General features: G+C 37.7%; 1 protein-coding gene across 9 annotated transcripts in view; it reads left to right on the top strand.

The window, feature by feature from the left end:
• Positions 1 to 21,242, top strand: part of Sntg1 (syntrophin gamma 1) — a 533,425-nt gene that overhangs the window by 150,144 nt on the left and 362,039 nt on the right. For all 9 annotated transcript variants that reach the window (XM_040757759.1, XM_040757755.1, XM_013124464.3 and 6 more), the window contains one exon: positions 12,625 to 12,705. The gene's annotated coding sequence lies outside the window, so the exon portion shown is untranslated. The remainder of the gene's footprint in view (positions 1 to 12,624; positions 12,706 to 21,242) is intronic.

Here is a 21,242-nt window from a genome sequence, read left to right on the forward strand (position 1 = left end):
TTATAAACTTAGTTTCAGCAAATTGGCTTTCAATACTATATGAAATTTTTATGTGAAAGAAGTGACTTAAAATATCTGCTCTAAAGGGAACCACAAACATTTTGCTGACTTCTGAAACATATTTTCCAAGAAAGTCTATTTCTGTTCAATGAAAACATTACCTCCTTTCCAGGTGAAAATCTTCCTGCTTTCCTTAAGAGTCATAAAGATTACTCAATATTAGCCCCACTTAAACAGTTAGGTACTCTAATATGTATTGTTTTTCTTGTAACACTTAAATTTTACATTGCAGACTGAAGTGCTATTTAGACTTTATATCTCATGGAATGCGGAATGTGAATAAAATAGCATTCTATTTTTTTATTTCTAAAAAATGAAAAGTATTGTTGGTGATTTCTTTAATAACAGGGTGACTATCATATCTCCCTGACAAATGATTTATCTATCTTACAAAGACTGCTACTGAGTGGTCTTATGTGTTGAAGTATATATGAGCTTACTTTGTTGATACTTACTGAACTGTTGCAGAAGTACACACTAGATGAAGTATTTCGGAAATACAGCCTGAGAATGGGACATACTGAGTTCCTGGTGTAATTTTAAAGAACAAGTAGGAAGAAGCCCAAGTGAAGGAAATAAATCTGGAGGTGCAGGCACAAAGTTCAGGTAGACACACCAAAATTATAAAAAAGAGTCCTGATGCTAACAGGACTCTTAGCGGAAATGACCAGAGAAAAGTAAGGGAAAAAAGGAAGGGAAGAGGATGGGGAAGAGTAGGAGCGAGGGAACAGATGCCTGAGTGGTTGTTCTATGCTGTGGAAACAACAGGAAGGAAGGTGGGGAACAGCTGAGATATTTAGGATAGTTTTGTCAGAGAGTTAGTAAGTGTAGTTCTTATTGGGAAAGCTCAGTGAAGAACCTCACAGTGTGGAAAATGAGGATTCCCTGTAGTGGCCTCTACCCCTACTAGTTATTTAAAACCAGATGTTCACTAATAGAAATTTACCCATGTCACTGGTCTTCTCTAAAACATGTTCAGTTCCTAAGTTTCTATTGTGTAGGAAACCAGGAATGAGAAAGAGCATTAATATCCCATATATGAAATCAAATACTCACAATGTGATGAGGTGAGTCTGACCATTCCATATTACTGAAGCAGTTTCTGCCACCGGCCTCACTTCCCCAGAGGAAGAGACAATTGTGACAGCTCAAACACAGAATTTTTCTCACATACTCCACTACAAGAAACAGGCAAGTTCTTCAAAAATTTGTGATGACTGAGTTAAGGGGATGAGTAAAGGGAGTATATGAGTAGGCTACTTTAGGTTCTGTCATATCAGTCTCCATGTCATCAAGCTGATTACAGATTCAACTGCAAGATTCTTATGACTCAGTCCTCCTCGGAGTTTGCAATGCCTTTCCTTGTCTTTCAGTTTTTGATAGGTCAAATCATGGCAATAGAGAATAAAATTTTTCTCTGTGCAACCTACTATTGCCCTTCAGCTTTGAATCACACGTTCATTTTGGACAATAGACTTATATTTTATAGTTTTGCTTTTTAATGCATTTATACCTAGTTGTAAATTTTGTTTTCAAGGTGTTTTTCTCTGTGTTTCTTCTGTTATTAGTAGGATCCATAAGCAGAATTTTTCTGAAGCGTGAATCTTCATTTCTTAGAGATAAGTATACAAAGTTTGTTTTTCAGGTTTCCTTAAATTTGTTGGTCTTTTCTCTATTTTATATTTTTATGGGCTTTGGAGGCTTTAGTAGAGTCATACAGATTGTTTTTATTGCTGTATATGCTCACTGGCTTGCTGAATATGCTTAAATAGCATCAAAAGAAAAAAATCGTAGAACATGTGTCCCAGACAGATACTCCACATGAGTAATCCAAGGAAATGTTCCTTTGAAAAGAGTGCCATTGTGCAGTTACAGTGCTGTTCATCCAAATCCTTTGTCTAAAATATGTGTTTTGCTCAAAAAAGGCCCTTATCTTCAAGTCCTTGGAGGCAACCAAGGGCTATAACAATATTGTACCACTGGATATTATCTCAGTATTCACTCTGATCAATAAATCAAATGTAGGTTTCCTATGTCTTACATAAAGATGTGGTTAGTCTATAGATATTTGGGAAACACTGGTAGCTAGCTCTCTTAGTATACTAATCTAATAGACAAGCTGGCAATGGAAAAAAAATCCATCAATAGTCCTACCTATCTGAAGAGCCTATGAGCGGGTAAATATTTCCTGTGATGGAATAGGCACCTTTATCTTGAGGTTAACGAAGAGCTACCTAATTGGCTTTAAGTTTCATTCACTCAGTAGGAAGACATTCATGTCTGATGTTTATAATCATGGCTAAGAAAGGCACAGAGAAGTACCCACTACTGCGAAGGCTCAAATATAGGTTAAATATAATTTATTTCGGGAGAAGTCACTTACACAAGAAGCAGATGGCTGCTGCAGGTTACTGCTCTAAGGATCCGCACAGGCTGCTCCTTGTGACCCAACCAGCTGCAAGAGAGCCACCTGCCTGGACCCCAGACCTAAAACTCACTCTGTGTCATGTCCGCACTTGTGACCACGTCCAAACAGGCATGGTCAGAACTACGGGTGCGGGTGGGGTGGATATCTCACTACACACTACTGCCAGTTTTCTAAACAAAAATGATTTCTGTCTTTATTCTATGTACTTATTTTTATGCTTTTTTATTTTTAAATTTAAATTAGAAACAAGGTTGCTTCACATGTCAATCCTAGTTCCCTCTCCTTCTCCCTCCCCTCCTCCCAAGGTCTATTTGTATGCCAGGGATAAATACTGATCTACTACCCAAGGCCCCAAATTCAGGGGATCTGGATCAGTTCCATGCTGGATTCCCAGCCATCAGTGTGGTACATTTATACAATGGAGTACTGTTCAGTGGAAAAAAAAACAATGGAACCTTGAAATTTGCAGGCAAATCGATGGCACTAGAAGAAACAATTCTGAGTGAGGTAACGCAGTCACAAAAAGAGAAACATGGTATGTACTCACTCATATATGGACTTTCGACATGGATCAGGGGAGTGCCAGTCTACAATCCCACTGCCAGAGAGTCTGGGAAACAGAACCTTCAACCAATGACTGATGGAAGCAGAAGCAGACACCCACAGCTAAACACTGAGCTGACCTCAAGGAACCTAGAGACAGAGAGGGAGGACTGATGAGCCTAGGGCTCAAGACTGGGCTTGTTTAACCCACAGAAACAGCTGACCTGAACAAGGGGGAGCTCTTGAACTATGTGCTATTTTATACCTACATGTAAGCGTAGCTCTCATCCCTCATCAAATAAACATCATTTTACAACAGATGGAAGTGGTTAATGAGACCCACATCTGGTAAAAGTGCAGAAAATTTGTGACTATGGGATTCAGAACCTGAGTTAAGAAATCTACAATGAAACCTCAAAATTTAGGATAAGAGAAAATTAAAGAAGAAATTGTGGAAAGGTTGTCAAGAATCTTGGGAACAGGATATCTGCTTCTAGGTAGTATCTTCTCGACTTTCAAAACTATAGTTGCCTAGACAAAATCTGTATAGTTACAATACCAATTTACATGTCAACATGGATTGTGGAAATCGCATAAGGCCCAATACCTAAATAAATGAATAGTTACAGGAAAACAGTGGCTAATGAAGGAGCAAAAATTAATTTTCTACAGGGAAATTCTATCTGATTGGCTATCATTTCCCTAGTAGTCAATCCTAAATTCAAGGACATGCACACAGCAGCAAAGGGGCTCAGTAGATTGTGTATGTAAACAAAGAATAAATGGTCATGGAAATGACACAAGAAGATTTGGAAGTGAGAGAGGAAATAGTTAAAATGATTTAAATACAGTACTTGTATGAAATTCTCAGAGAACATAAAAATTTAAATAGAATAGATTATTACACATGGAGATTCTGCTTCAGTGTCAAGATGTTAAAGAGATGCCTGTCTATCATACAACAATAGTGGTAATCTACACTGGCAGGTGTCTATCTGCGTAAAGACATAATTTTCAGTCATTAAGAGAATTAAAACTGTTGCATTTTAACTGAACCACAGTGATCGATCGCATGTTAGTCACTGGGTGATATTTGGTTACAGTTTTCTTTATGGCATATCACATAATACATGCCACAAAATAAACCTTATATTTATTTTGTTCTTTGTCTCTTTTCTTTATCTGCCCCATCACAGAATCCCAGTTCCCCAGTAGACATGTTTGCCAGTGTGTAAGTAGAGAAAGCCATTCAAAGTACATAAAATATTTCATCTTTCATTCCTTGGCTGTATTAAAAGAATGGTGTTATGACATTAAGGATATACATTAATTTTCTGAGATTTTCCTATAGCATTTTGACCAAACAGTGAATCAACTTGCCTTCATGTATTTTTAATTTGCCTAGACCTCTTTCATGTGTGCCAGGAATTAAGAAATTAAAGATTTTTACAACTTACCAAATTACACACCCTTTTTAACCAGGAGAAAGTAATTATTTCCTTATTCTTAAATATATTGGAACACTGTGCAATTTATAATGTGTAGCATAAAAGAAAAATACATAAGGTTTTGCTCCAAGGAGCTTTACAGGTGTGGGGTTTACTGAAACGGAGGCAACTGGCTTAATATTGCAGATTTAATTAAAGAATTCCATTCATCAGTTCCTACTAAACCATGCAAATCTCACAGGGACAGGAATGAGGCTAAAGTGATTGATGAATGGATGGTATGAGAGCAATATGCAGGGTCTGATAACTCAAACAAGGGTCAGATCAGGATACTCTTGACTACTTTGCATGTAATAATTTATGTCTTTTTTATTACTACCTTAATAAATTTTACAAACAAAAATATCATATTTGGTTATGTAGAAAATATTATAGGTTTTGACAAGAAGAATGCTATTAAATTATCGATGGTATGGTGATTTACAGCAATATCTGTGGCACATTAATTTTCTTTTTTATTTATTTTTTATTTATTTTTAAGTTTAAATTGAGATTTGAAACAAGGTTGCTTCACAAGTGAGTTCCAGGTCCCTCTCCCTTTCCCTCCCCTCCTCCTGTGCCCTCCCCCCAGCCCCTCCATTATCCCCTCATTTCCCCAGGGAGGGTGAGGCCTTCCATGGGGGTGTCCATAGTCTGTCATTTCATCCAGGGCAGGGCCTAGACCCTCCCCCAAGAGTTCAGGGTGAGAGTGCATCTCACATTGTTGGATGGGAGTCCAAAGTCCGTGTGTATACTTGGGATGAGTACTGATCTACTGCCCAAGGCTCAATAGATTACCTAGGCCTCCTCACTGACACCCACATTCAGAGAGTCTTGATCAGTCCCATGCTGGATTCCCAGGCATCAGCCTGGGATTCAAGAGTTAACCCTTGTCAGGTCAGCTGTTTCTGGGGGTTAAACCAGCCCAGCCTTAATCCCTTTGGTCATCAATCCTCCCTCTCTGTTACTGGCTTTCTTGAGGTCAGCTCAGTGCTTAGCCATGGGAGTGTGCCTCTTCTTCCATCAGCCACTGAATGAAGGTTCTGTTTCCCAGACTCTCTGGCCATAGGATTGTAGGCTGGCACTCCCCAGATCTATGTCTAAAATCCATATATGAGAGAGTACATGCCATGTTTCTCTTTTTGTTACTGGGTTACCTCACTCAGGATGGTTTCTTCTAATGTCATCCATTTGCCTGCAAATCTCAGGATTCCAGTGTTTTTTTTTCTGCTGAATAGTACTCCATTGTGTAAATGTACCACATTTTCTCTATCCACTCTTTGGTTGAGGGGCATCTAGGTTGCTTCCAAGATCTGGCTATTACAAATAATGCTGCTATGAACATAGTGGAACAGACATCTTTGTTGTATGAATGTGCATCTTTTGGATATATGCTTAAGAGTGGAGTTGATGGGTCTTGTGGTAGGTTTATTCCCATTTTTCTGAGGAATCTCCATACTGATTTCCAAAGTGGCTGAACCAGTTGGCACTCCCATCAGCAATGGAGGAGTTTTCCCCTTTCACTACATCTTCTCCAGCATAAATTGTTGTTGGTGTTTTTGATTTTAGCCATTCTGACAGGAGTGAGATGGTATGTCAGAGTTGTTTTGATTTGCATTTCCCGGATGGCTAAGGATGTTGAGCACTTTCTCAAGTGCCTCTCAGCCATTTAGACTCCTTTATTGAAAATTCTCTATTTAGTTCTGCAGCCCACTTTTTAATAGGGTCCTTTGGTGTTTTGGAGACTTGCTTCTTGAATTCTTTGTAAATTTTGGAGATCAACCCTCTGTCAGATGTGGGATTAGTGAATATTTTTTCCCATTCTGTGGGCTGCCTTTTTGTCCTTTGCCTTACAGAAGCTTCTCATTTTCAGGAGGTCCCATTTATTAATTGTTGATCTCACTGTCTGTGCTAGTGGTGTTATGTTCAGGAAGCTGTCTGGCACATTAATTTTCTGAAGAAAAATGTTAATCCTTTTATGCTCCATAGGTTGAATATTACTTAGTTTTAGGAAGATCATGTCATGCTCCCATCATGCCAATAGCAGGTGCAAAGAATGAGCACTCAAACCTCCAATTGAAAACTAGAGAAGGACCGCAGTTCTGACAGAGTTGTTGTCTCTCCTTAACCTGTTGTCATGACAGTCCTTCCACAGTATGTGACAAGACTTTTTTAACATATGTTAATTCTTAGGAGTGATACCTCAAATCTAAACATTTTATGAATAATGTTCATAAGACTAACAATGTTACCATGTCTTCCCTTTCAGATTTCCCCATCATTTCTTTAGTCATTCATACATCCTATGGTGCTGGACTGGAGTCACTGTCCATTTCATTCAGTATTATGTAGAATAACATGGTAGATATTTACTAGTTCTCTTTTGCCGTTTAACAAATAAAATTAAGACTATTAAAACTACACATGCTTATTATATTACAGCCCCTGTGTTTCATACACTTGGAAGGATCTAACTGGTTAGCTTGGATTTGATGTCTCAAGACATTATAGTCATCGTTAGATAGATATTTAACAGAACTTCCAAATTTCCATGAGATGATGTTAGAAAGATTATTTTTTCAATAGATCTGATCTATAGACAGCATTTATTTGTCAAATAGGCCACTACAGGACAGCAATGAATCTCTTCAACACGGGCTGGCACGTGACAGGTAACTGATGAAAGAGAGAGGAGAGATACCACAGGTCGGAGAAGTGGTCTTTTCTTGCTTCTTGCTTTAGAAATCCATGTCATTGTGCCATATTCTATTTGATATTCTATTTTAGCTCCTTGGTACTACCATAACAAAGTGACACAGACCATATAACTCATAGTGAAGAAAGTTAACTCAAAATTTCATGCAAGACCAGGTGGCATACAGCAAATGCTTTCCTGCAATATGTAATTTGGCAGGGAGTGTGAAGGTGAGAGAGAGTGAATCCAAATTTTTCCTTTTGTGGGGCACAGTCATAAGTGCTAGCAACAATCCATTCATGTTAACAGCGTTACAGTCTCCATTAGTTTTCATAATTATATTTGAACGTACTGATGTTCAAATCTGTCTTTTTTTAGGAACTCTGGTTCATTGATGAAGGTGAAAGTCAGAAGATGAGGTTATCTTTGAGGGAAATCTTGAGGGGTTCTTGTGACCCTCTGCTATAACAGAACAAATTTCTATTTAAGCAAGTAATTCCATCAAAGGTAGAAGCATTATTATATCTCAGTTTCACTTGTTACAAAAATTTGTGACACTTGCGACTTTTGACACTAGTGAGTATTTATTTGACAGCCATTGAATTTAGCATAGGTTTTTTTTAAAGACAGCTATTTTTTTCAAACTAAAATTAATGAGTAAGAACTAGGAAGCCTAAGCTATCTTAGAGTTATACTTACTCTGTCAGTTTTCCTAAGAGTCAGTGATGCTGTAAAGTTACATACAGTAGAGTTATTAAGCACTGGCAGATCTTCCTTCTTGTTATGTGCATGGTTCCTGTTGGATCACTTTAAACCTCATCAGGCATTGTTTTTACATACTTTTTATATTTGTGAAACTGATTTTACTTTCCAACTTAGTCAGCACTTCAAAGGACACTGCCATGAACATAAGATTGATTGGACATTTGAGTTTTGTACTCAAACTAAATATTATTCAGTTAAAAAAGAAAAAACAGAAAGTGAGCCAGGTGATGGTCATGCACACCTTTACTCCCAGCACTTTGGAGGCTATGAGTTTGAGGTCAGCATGGTGTACGGAGAGAATTCCAGGACAGGCTCCAAAGCTACACAGAGAAAAACTGTCTCAAAAATTTTTTAAACGATGAAAAGAAAAAAGAAATAAAAACAGAACATGTGCAAATGTTTTGTTAATACCACACATATAATACATCTTAAATAAAGTAGCTATCATGACTTGTGTACTATCTTTCCAACAGAAGGTCAGCCAAATGAGCATAAATGAGAGAGCAATTTATGAAACCCCATTCCTAACTGAAGAGCTATTGACCATAGATAAACACTTGGGAAAGGATCATAATTATTCTTATAGTGTTACTGGCTCTTGCTAATCTCCATGATCTTATGCCTATGAACATATAGGCAACACTAAATTGACAATGTACTGTATTTTTTCTTTTAGATTGTTTTTATTCTTTAATTCAGATTTGCTTAAAAAGTTACATTGAGGTCACAAATTTGGGGATGCTAGGGCCTCAGGGGTGGATTTATGATGAATAAGGACTTGAGTTGAGGGTGGATACACTCAAAATACATTGTGTTAAATTGAAAATGTTTATATTTCAAAAATTAAAATGTAGTAAGATAAGACAAGTACCATTGCACAGAAGCTAGAGGAAACAACCCACAGAAGAAAAAAGGCCCCAAGAAAATTGACTAGAATCAGAGAATCACTTGTTGACAAACCCCATGGTCCCATAAAAATATTAAACCGAAAGCCATAGTATATATGGTTACTGGCCAGATACATACAAAGGACTTAGTGTAGACACGTGTTGGTCCAGTTCTTGCTGCTTTAGACTCAGTGAGTTCATATGAGCTTTGCTCAGTTGGTTTAGAGGATGTTCTCCTGGTCCCCTCCAAATCCTCTGGCGTTTACACTATTTTCACCTCCCTTTTACAGGTGTTCCCTTAGATCTGAGGGGAGGAATAGCATTGAGATATCTCATTTAGAGCTGTGTATTCTAAGGTTTCTCTCCTCTCTCTCTTTATCTCTCAGTCTTTGTCTCTGTCTCTTTCCATGCATCCATGGAATCTTTTCCATTGTGTTTTCCATTCCCTTAGAGATTCATATGTCCCTCCTAATCAATTTCTCTAAACATGACTTGTATGATACTATAGATTGCAATTTGTTTATCATTTATTTCAAAGCTAATAACCATATATAAGTGAATACCTACAATATCTTTCTCATTTGGGGTTATTTTTCTCAGGGTGATTTTTTTCTAATACTATCTATTTTCCTATAAATTTAATGATATCACTTTTTTTGAAGAGATGAGTAATACTGCAATGTGTAAATATATCATATTTTCTTTACCCATTCTTCTGTTGTGTGATATTTAGGTTATTTATAGATCAAGTGCCCATTTAATAGGATGAGTTGCCCTTTTAATATATGTACAAAAATGGTTTAGCTGGATCTTTAGGTAGATTGATTCTCAACTTTCTGAGGAATCACCATATTGATTTCCAAACAGGCTGTACAAGTTTGCATTTCCATCATCAATGGAGGAGTGTTCCCCTTATTCCACATGCTTGCCAGCATGAGACATCACATATGTTATTAATCTTAACCATTCTCACAGGGGTAAGATAAAATTTCAAAATACTTTTAATTTTCATCTTCCTGTTGACTAAGAATACATTTAAGTATTTCTTAGCCACTTGAGTTTCTTCTCTTGATAATCCTCTGTTTAGATCTGTACCCCATTTTTCAATGGGATTATTTAGTTTTTTGATATGAAGTTTCTTGAAATGTTTATGCATCTTGGATATTAGTCCTCTAGTGGATGTGGAGCTGGGATTGAGAGTATTGGGAGTGGAATAAAATGAGTGATGAACATCCACATTGGGACTGTTTCCCTGGCAGGATTGGCTTTTGCATTAACAGGGATTCCTGTTGAAATTCCATACTGGAATAAAACAAGGAATGGGGAACGGAAGTGAGGAGAGGAATAACAGTGGGATCCTCAGGAGACGAGTTTAAGGCAGAAGGAAAGGCTGAAGCAGATGTTTTGTTGCAGAGCTGTGAGTGAAACCAAAGGGCTGTGTCTGAAGGAGAGAAAGGTGAATATCTGGTCTACCCAGTTCTCTGGCAGAAGTCAAAGATAATTTTTTATTGTGTACCTAAGAGAATGGAAGTAGACCCTTTAAATGAGTATACATTGGGAACACATCTAGGGTTGAAACAAAATGCTGTATTTTATCGACAAAAGGCAGCCAGTCGCTTGTAACTTTTGACAAAGATGCTTTTGTGAGCTCAATACCTGGAGTAGTAAGCTAGATTCTAGTGAGACTATTTTAAATGAAAGCTACCAAAAACATAGAAAATCTGTGGTATCTTAGACATCCAATACTAATAAGCATAGATAAGGTACATTAATAGTCTTTGTTTACTTAACAGTGTTAAATTGCATATTAATTTTTATGTTATTATAGCAGATACATTGAGTTTTTTCCTTAGAAACTATATTTACTTTTTGCTGGTGTTGGCCATATCAACAAAAATATGGACTACTTCAAGAATTTGTACAGTATCCTTGCACAGGGACCATGAAATTTTCTCTGATTCAGTCCAGTTTTAGCATTCACTCATTTATAACTTCTTAAAACTATGAATTTCATGTATGGGGTATGTCTTCCTATAGGTATGTTGAAGTGTTAGAGCACAGAACTGCAAGAGTGAAGCACCAGACTTCAGTCCCAAGGGGAGCGTCTCTGGCCAGGAAGGAAACTGCTGCATTTCCAGTGCCCTAAATAATAATAATTTGCTATTGCAGAGTCATTGGGTCAGAGAAATGATCACAAATAAGTCCGTTTGCAGTATCTTATAAGGCTATACTTTCTGTGTCACCTAGGTATCTTATCACCTGGAGCTTGCGTTCTTTCTCAAAGTTTGAATTATCAACTGAATGTAGCTCTTTACTTTCATGAAGATGAGACACATTTTGTTCCTGTGTGATTAAAAAGAATTCTCTGAATATCTAGTTGCCAGCTTTTAAAATTGTTGGGTATGTGGTCATATCTAGAATATCTGCTTATCTCCTAAGTCTACAAAAGATTATATTTCCTCCTTCTCCTGGGAAGATTACCACCTGACTACTCATGATAATGTCCTATAAAATGATGGTCACAAAATTAGTATTCAGAGTTTACCATGCTATTTAAAATAGTGTGTATTCTTGCCCTCTGCATGAATCTGTTCAATAGTCCATTTCAGAATGTCTTTTCCATATGACAAATATTTTTGCAAGCCATAGAAGCAGTCTTCATGAAAAAAGAAAAACAATCCAAACTAATGCTCACCTGTGCTCTGTTGTGATATAGACATCTCCCATACCCATCATTTTACAAAGTAGTAGATTTTTCAAAAACTATAATTGATTTCAGGAAAATAAAATGCACAAATAGCAACATTAAAACTTATGTGTCAAAAGTAGAAACAGTTTTATTATCTGAAATGAGTAAGTTGTTGCCAATCCTTCAATTACATTACTGTGTGGGATCAATCCTTCTCCTTCCACAAGACTGAGTCAATACGTAAGTCTTACAAACACATCAGAAATGGCTGGCAGTATGTCAGCAAACCATTCTTTTTAATGAAACCTTAAAAATGTCACTGTGAATTTGAAATTGGGTGATCATTCTCAAGGTCTCTCTGTAGGTTGGCAGTTTAGATCCAAGAGCCTGTCCCTTGCAAAGAAAAATGTGGGCATGTTATAGTATATTTGCTTGTATTTTGTTTAAAGATAATTTCCCCAAATCTTGTTCTCCAGAACTTAACCTTATACTATTTTAGGGATACTATTGCTAAGATGAAACACTGTTATCAAAAAAAAAGTTTTGGTGGAACAGTTCACTTGATTTATACTTCTATAACACTATTTATCAATTAAAGAAGTCATTGCAGAAACTAAAACAGGACAATAATCTGAAGGCAGGAGCGGATGCAGAGGCCATGGAGGGGTGCTGCTAACTGGCCTGCTTAGCCTCCTTTCTTATATAAGACAGAACCACCAGCCCAGGGATGCCATAAGCCGAATGGATTTGCTTTCTCTCATCAACAATTAATTAAGAAAATTACTTATAGCCAGATCTTAAGGAGACATTTTTCTCAATTGAGATTCCTCCTTTTCCAATGATGACAGTGTGTGTCAAGTTAACATAAAACTATCCAATAGGCATTGATATATTGGAAATACTACATTTTTTTCTTGGTTATCTCAGGGACTTGGATTCTGATTGATGTGTATATCAATATATATGCTAACCTCTGGGAAATCTAGTATGTTCAATGCATGAATCCATTGCTTCTACTTTGAATGTCTTTGAAGACTTCTTCTTTATATTATTTTATTTTTCTATTTCAGCTTCTAGTGTGCTCTCCAGGATGCCGAGATTGCCCAAGAAGTAACCCTGCAAAGGATAGATATCATTCTATCTAAATTCAAGTAAGACATTACTTGTCAATAAAATATCATCAGTAAATTTGAGTTAATGAAAAAATTACTATTTTCTATGTCTCCACAAGACAGTTACTTCCTTAGATATTATACTTTTTGAAATGCCATTTGCTATTTTGGAAATATCTGGGGGTTTGGAGCCTTGTTCTGGTGTGGGAAAGAATGCAGTATTCTGAACATGACCAGATTTTAGTTGTAATGAACAATTGGATGAATCTCTTGAGAAAATGATATTGGTTACCTCTTGTTCTTCTTACATATCATTTAGTGTAAAAGAAATAACTGCTAGTTCTATATATGTGCATATATGTATGTAGCAGCAGTGCTCAACCTGTGACTTACAATAATTGTAAAACAAATTTCCAATGATGTTAGAAACTGAGACACTATTCAGTAGCAAAATTACAGTTATGAAGTAGCAATGAAAATAATTTTATGGCTGGGAATCACCACAATATGTGGAACTGTATTAAAGGGTCACAGCATTAGGAAGTCAAGAAACACAGAGGACAGAAAGCAGAGGCCACAGAGTATTGGATTTGCTTGCACTCACCAAAAGGGAACCCTGGTTGCCTACCCACCAGGAGAGGAAGAGACTCATTCTAAACCCACTGGAAGATGTGATGGGGAAGAGGCAATATAATAACACACTCGGCAACAGAAAAACAAACATGACACCACCAGAGTCTAGAGATTCTACACCAGTAAGACCTGAATGCCCCAATGCGGATGAAGCAGAAGGGAATGACCTTAAAAACAACTTCATGGAACCTCCAGAGATCCCAGCTTCAGGGGCCCACTCTTGGCACCCAGAAGACCCGCACATACAGGAAAGGCATCAGCCCTTCCAGGCCCCAACCTCCGGCGACCCCAGGTTCAGGAAAGGCATCAGCCCTTCCAGGCCCCAACCTCCAGTGACTCCAGATTCAGCTTCAGCTTCAGTGTCAGTGCCCCCATCTTCAGGTTCAGGAAGGAAGAAGAACAGTGGAGACAGAAAGACCCCACCTGCACCCACTGGAAGAGGAGATGGGAAGAAGACAGGATAAGAGCTCACTCAGCAATAGAAAGACCAACATGACTCCACCAGAATCTCGAGAACCAATGCCAGCAAGACCTGAAAAGCACTACATAGATGAAGCAGAGGAGACAGAATTTAAAAATTATTTTATGAAGATGATAGAGACCCTCAAAGAGGAAACGAGGAAATCTCCTAAAGAAATAGAAGAAAAACAAATAAAAAATCCATGAAATGGGGTAAAAATTCAAGAAATAAACAAATCTCTCAAAGAATCTAAAGAGTACCAAGAAAAAAACAACCAAATGAATGAAGCAACTCAAACAGTTGAAGGATTGAAAGCTGAAATAGAAACAATAAAGAAAACACAGAACAAGGGGATGCTGGAAATAGAAAAGCTGGGTAAATGATCAGGAACTACAAATGCAAGTATCACCAATAGAATACAAGGGATAGAAGAGAGAATCTCAGGTGTATAAGACTCATTAGAGGTTATACAGTCATCAACCAAAGAAAATCTCAAATCCAACAAATCCCTAACACAAAATATCCAGGAAATATGGGACACCATGAAGAAGCCAATCCTGAGAATAATAGGTATAGAAGAAGGCGAATAAATACAGCTCAAAGGTATAGAAAACATATTCAACAAAATCATAGACGAAAACTCCCCTAACCTAAAGAAGGATATGCCTATGAAAATACAAGAGTCTTACAGAACACCAAATAGGCTTGACCAGAAAAAGAAGTCACCTCGCCATATAATAATCAAAACATCAAACCTACAGAGTAAAGAGAAAATATTAAGAGCAGCTAAAGAAAAAGGCCAAGTAACATACAAAGGCAGACCTATCCGAATTACACCTGACTTCTCAATGGAAACTATGAAAGCCAGAAGATCCTGGACAGATGTCCTACAAATGCTAAGGGAATAAGGATGCCAGCCCAGACTACTATATCCAGCAAAGCTTTCAATTACCATAGATGGAGAAAACAAAATATTCCATGACAAAGCCAGATTTAAACAATACGTATCCATGAATCCAGCTCTATAGAAAGTGCTAGAAGGAAAACCTAGACCCAACAAGATAACTACACTCAGAAAGACACAGGCAAAAGATAATCCCACTTTACCAAACACCAAAAGAAAAACAGAGGAGAACTTACACACAGTAACTCCACAATCAATAAATTAAGCACAAAAAATAATCATCAATCAGTGGTCATTAATATCCCTCATTGTCAATGGTCTCAATTTGCCTATAAAAAGACACAGACTAGCAGAATGGATACGAAGTCAGAACCCATCCTTCTACTGCATCCAAGAAACACATCTCAACATCAAAGACAGGACCTCCAGAAAGAAACTTAACAAAGAAACAAAAGAACTAATAATAGTTATGATCCAACTGGGTTTAACAGACATCTATAGAACATTCCATGCAAACACAAAGGGTTATACCTTCTTCTCAGTGCCACATGGAACCTTCTCTAAAATTGACCACATAATAGGAAACATAGCAAATATCCACAGATACAAAACAATTGGAATAACCCCCTGTATCTTATCAGACCACCATGAATTAAAATTAGAATTCAACAACAACACAAATCGCAGAAACCCTACAAACTCATGGAAATTGAACAAAGCACAATTGCACCATCCTTGGGTAAAGGAAGAAATAAAAAAAGAAATTAAAGACTTCCTGGAATTCAATGAGAATGAAGACACAGCATACACAAACTTATGGGATACTTTGAAAGCAGTGCTGAGAGGAAAGTTCATAGCACTAAGTGCCCACATGATGAAAATGGAGAAAAGTCACACTACAGAATTAATAGAACAGCTGAATCTTCTAGAACAAAAAGAAGCAAACTCACCCAGGAGGAGCAGATGCCAGGAAATAATCAAATTGAGGGCTGAAATCAATAAAGCAGAAACTAGAAAAACAATACAAAGAATCAATGAAACAAAGAGTTGGTTCTTTGAGAAAATCAACAAGATAGACAAACCTTTATCCAAATTCACCAAATGGCAGAATGTGAACATGTAAATTAACAAAATCAGAAATGAAAAGGGAGACATCACAACAGACACTGAGGAAATCCAGAGAATCATCAGGTCATACTTTGAAAACTGGTACTCCACAAAATTCAAAAATGTAAAGGAAATGGATGACTTCCTGGATGGATATCACCTGCCAAAATTAAATCAAGAACAGATAAGCAATTTAAATAGACATATAACACCTAAGGAAATAGAAGCAGTCATCAAGTCTCCCAACCAAAAAAAGCCCAGGGCCAGATGGCTTCAGTGCAGAATTCTACCAGAAATTCAAAGAACAGCTTATATAAATTTTCCTCAAAGTATTCCATGCAATAGAAGTAGAAGGGTCTTTGCAAAACTCTTTTTACAAGGCTTCAATAACATTGATACCCAAGCCACACAAAGACACAACTAAGAAAGAGAACTATAGACCAATTTCCCTCATGAACATTGATGCAAAAATACTCAATAAAATTCTGGCAAATCAGATCCAAGAACACATCAGCAAACTCATCCACCATGATCAAGTAGGCTTCATTCCAGATATGCACGGGTGGTTCAGAAAATCTATCAATGTATTCTACCATATAAACAAGCTGAGGAACAAAAGTCACATGATCATCTCACTAGATGCTGAAAAAGCCTTTGACAAAATCCAACACCCCTTCATGATAAAGGTCTTGGAGAGATCTGGGATAACAGGACATACTTAAACATGATAAAATCTATATACAGCAAACCAACAGCCAACATCAAACTAAATGCACAGAAACTCAAGGTGATTCCTCTAAAATCAGGAACAAGACAAGCTGTCCCCTCTCACCATACTTCTTCAATATTGTACTCGAAGTTCTAGCTAGAGCAATAAGACAACAAAAAGACATCAAGGGGATACAAATTGGAAAGGAAGTGGTAAAACCTTCACTATTTACAGATGATATAATAGTTTACATAAGTGACCCAAAGAACTCTATCAGGGGATTCTTACAGCTGATTAACACCTTCGGCAAAGTGGCAGGATACAAGATCAACTCAAGAAAATCAGTAGCCCTGCTATATACAGATGATAAGAGGGCTGAGAAAGAAATCAGAGAAACATCACCATTTAACAATTGCCACACACAAGATAAAATACCTTGGGGGTAATGCTAACCAAACAGAACTTTGAGTCTTTAAAGAAAGAAATTAAGACACCAGAAAATGGAAAGATCTTCCATGCTCTTGGATAGGTAGGATCAATGTAGTAAAAATGGCAATCCTTACAAAAGCAATCTGCAGATTCAATGCAATCCCTATCAAAATCCCAGCACAATTCTTCACAGACCTTGAAAGCATAATTCTCAACTTTATATGGCAAAACAAAAGACCCAGGATAGCAAGACAACCCTGCTCAACAAAGCAACATCTGGAAGCATCACTATTCCTGACTTCAAGCTTTATTATAGAGCTGTATTCTTGAAAACAGCTTGGTATAGGCACAAAAATAGACAAGTAGGCCAGTGGAATTGAATTTAACACTCTGAGATTAATCCACACACCTATGAACAGCTGATTTTTGACAAAGAAGCTAAAAATATACAATGGAAAAAAGATAGCATCTTCAACAAATGGTGCTGGCATAACTGGATATTGGCATGTAGAAGACTGCATATCCATGTCTATCGTCAAGCACAAAACTTAAGTCTAAACAGATCAAAGACCTCAAAATAAATCCAGCCATACTGAACCTGTTAGAAGAGAAAGTGGGAGGTACTTTTGAACGAATTGGTACAGGAGACCACTTCCTGAACATCAGTAGCAGAAACACTGAGATCGACAATTAATAAATGGGACCTCCTGAAACTGAGAAGCTTCTGTAAGGCAAAGGACACAGTCAGCAAGACAAATAGGCAACCCCCAGACTGGGAATAGATATTTACTAACCCCACATCTGACAGAGGGCTGATCTCCAAAATTTACAAAGAACTCAAGAAGCTATTCTCCAAAACACCAAAGGACCCAATTAAAATGTCAGGGACTGACATAAATAGGAATTTCTCAATAGAGTAGACTAAAATGGCTGAGAGATACTTGAGAAAGTGCTCAACATCCTTAGCCATTAGGGAAATGCAATTCAAATAACCCTGAGATATCTTACTCCTGTCAGAATGTCTAAAATAAAAAACACCAATGACAGCTTATGCTGGAGAGGATATGGAGAAGGGGGAACACTCTTCCATTGCTCGTGGGAGTGCAAACTCGTACAGCCACTTTGGAAATCAGTATGAAGATTCCTCAGGAAAATGGGAATTAGTCTACCACATGACTCAGCAATTCCACTCTTAGGCATATACCCAAATGATGCCCATTCATACAACAATGATATCTGTTCCACTATGTTCATAGCAACACTGTATGTAACAGCTAGATTCTGGAAACAACCTAGATGCCCTACAACTGAAGAGTGGATAGAGAAAATTGGTACATTTACACAATGAAGTACTACTCAACAGGAAAAAAAACAGAATCCTGAAATTGAAGGTAAATGGATGGCATTAGAAGAAACCATCCTGAGTGAGGTAACTCAGTCACAAAAAGACAAACATGGTATGTACTCACTCATATATGGATTTTAGACATGGATCAGTGGAGTGTCAGCCTACAATCCCAGTTCCAGTGAGTCTGGGATACGGGGAGGTTCCCAAGAGATATGCATTATACCCAGAGAAGTGAAAAGAGGCAAGATCTCCTAGGCAGATTGGGAACGTGGGGGGAGAAGAGAGGGAACCAAGAAAAAGAGAGGGGGATAAGAGAAGGATAGAAGAAGCCATGGGAGAGCAGGAAGGCTGAGTCGGGGTAAGAATAGAAGAGACCAGGATGAGAGATACCATAATATTTGGAGTCATTATAGCTTTGAGGAGAGAGCTGACACCGGTGAGATTTCCAAAGATGTACAAGGATAACTCCAATTGGAAAACTAAGTAATAGCGTAGAGACTACATTAATAGCCCCTACCTGATGATAAGGTTGATGACTACCTTATGTGACATCCTAGAATCTTCAACCTGTGACTGATGGAAACAGAGACAGATACTCACAGCTAAACACTGAACTAACCCCCTGGAACCCAGTAACAGAGTTGGAGGAGTGATGAGCAAAGGAGTCAAGACCGTGCTGGTGAAACCCACAAAGACAGCTGACTGGACAAGGGGGAGCTCTCGAACCCTCGACTGATGACTAACAGGCCAACAGGGAACTGAGCCAGTCTCCATGAATATAGTGTCAGTGAGGAGGCCTCAGAAATCTCTGTGGTCTTGGGTAGTAGACTTGTGTTTACCATATCATACAAATGAACTTTGGGAGCCCATTCCACATGGAGGGATACTCTCTCATCCTGGACACATGGGGAAGGACCTAGCTTCTGCCCTGGATCAAATGACAGACTCTGGAGATTCCCCCCCCCCAAGGAGGGCCTCACCATCCCTGGGGAATGATGTGGGTATTGGGCTGGGGGTGGGAGTGGGGCTGGCGGAGGGAGAAGGGGGGAGCTGGGATTGACATTTGAAGTATGCATGTTAAAAAGCCTGATTCGTTGGCTAAACAATTGTAATTAATACTAATCCTCTAAGTTATTATTTTATAAGCAGCTGCAGGTTCCACCATGACACAGAAAAGCCTTGGTTACATACAATGAAATATATTGGAGTCCCATCTGGCAATGTGTCAATCAGTATTGAATAAGAGAACATACACAATTTCTTTTGGGAGGACATAGGAAAGCCATACCCTACATGCTCCATATCAAGGGAAAGTGGGAACACTCATTTGTCTAGTGATTATTTAGGACAAAGGGTACAAGGACAAGCCAGTGGAAGATCAATTTGGCACATGATCTTATGCCAGGATAAATGTCACCCTGTGAAGGAATCACATGATACTTATTTGAAATTGTAGTACCTTAGGTCTAAAGTTGAACTGTCCAGTGTGCTTATTTTCTTAGTAAATCATCATGGTGTATTTGAATGCTTTCTTTGTTTAGTATAAATAACTTGTATGATATTAATGACAATCAGGGAACTTATTGCTCCATGTTGTATTTCAAGGTGTGCTAATACTGAAAAATGTATTGTATATGTAGAGGTGCAAGATAATTCTTTAGATATACAATTGAAAGAATATCTGAGTGTGTGTCTTCATGTTATGGAAATCATACAAGGGTTGGAGAGATTGCTCAGGGGTTAAGATGGGAAGTTCATGCTTCAGGCTTTTTATGAGTCCAGTACCCAGTATGAACTCCCATAGGTCACAGTCAAATTCAGAAATGCATGAGATTAAAAGCTACCAGGACTCAGCCTACTTTGTTTAACATCCTGAAATTCTTGAAAGATACCAAATATCTGTTGGATTTGGAAGAAGTGCTGGCCTATGGCTTTTTGATGACTCCTCTCTAAAGAAGTTAGAAGTTGTCCCTCATTTATCAAAATCTACATTTTCTTTTTCTATTTTAGTTATCTAAAATCCACTATATTCAAAATAATTTTCCAGAAATAAGCAATTGGAGAATGTAAGAGACGTGGTCTTTTGAGTGACTACTTGTTCCTTCTGAGCAAAGGTCATATCTTCCATCCAACACTCACATAGTGAACCATCAGAAACTTAGTCATTCCACAGTCATCTCTGTGTTGAGGGTGACCTTTGAGATATGAGAATATATGATAAAGAGGCATTTTTATTTTAAAATTAATAACTACAAATTAGAAGAACACTGATGCTTTTGATTTTATTTGAGTGTACTCATCCATTTTCTAATATATTTCAGTTACTGTTAATTTCTTGCTCTGTCTTATTTATAAATTCTACTTTATACTTAACCATGTAAGGGAAAAAAACTGGCATGGGTGAAGTTTCACACATCAACTGGTTTCCAGACCCCTATTCAGATGGATGAGATGATGTTAGAGATGTAAGAATTGTGAACAGGGAGAGGGAAGAAAGAACTGTAGGGAGAGTTGGACATATTCACTTGGTGACTATTCACATCTTCAAAAACATTCTGACAAGTATGAAAAGACAGCTAACATTTTATTGCTGTCTACTCTCGTGGGATGAATCTCAAGTGTTCTTCCCAACTTCTAGTGTACCCTGAATGCACATGTTTAAGTTCTGATCCCATATACTCATCTGCAAAACCAGCCGGCTTCAATTCTTGGATGGGGAATGTATCCTGTACAGTAATTAGTAACTATTTGGCCAAGTTGGCAATTGATGTGCATGGTGCCTGACCTTTTTGTTCTCACTGTGCTTTCTGCTTGTTGAGAGGGTCACGCTGATATCCTCAGCATCTTCATGTTGCCTAAACAAGATTATGGTATGTATCAAGTATAAAATTTGAGGTTTCTCTTCTATTTTCTGTGTTATTGGGGGGTGTTTGCAGCACATATATTTTCTTTTGTTTGGCATATCACAATCTATTTTCTCTGTACA

Source organism: Mesocricetus auratus, unplaced genomic scaffold (genome assembly GCF_017639785.1).
Source record: "Mesocricetus auratus isolate SY011 unplaced genomic scaffold, BCM_Maur_2.0 Super-Scaffold_100015, whole genome shotgun sequence".
In the NCBI taxonomy this organism is placed as follows: domain Eukaryota; kingdom Metazoa; phylum Chordata; class Mammalia; order Rodentia; family Cricetidae; genus Mesocricetus; species Mesocricetus auratus.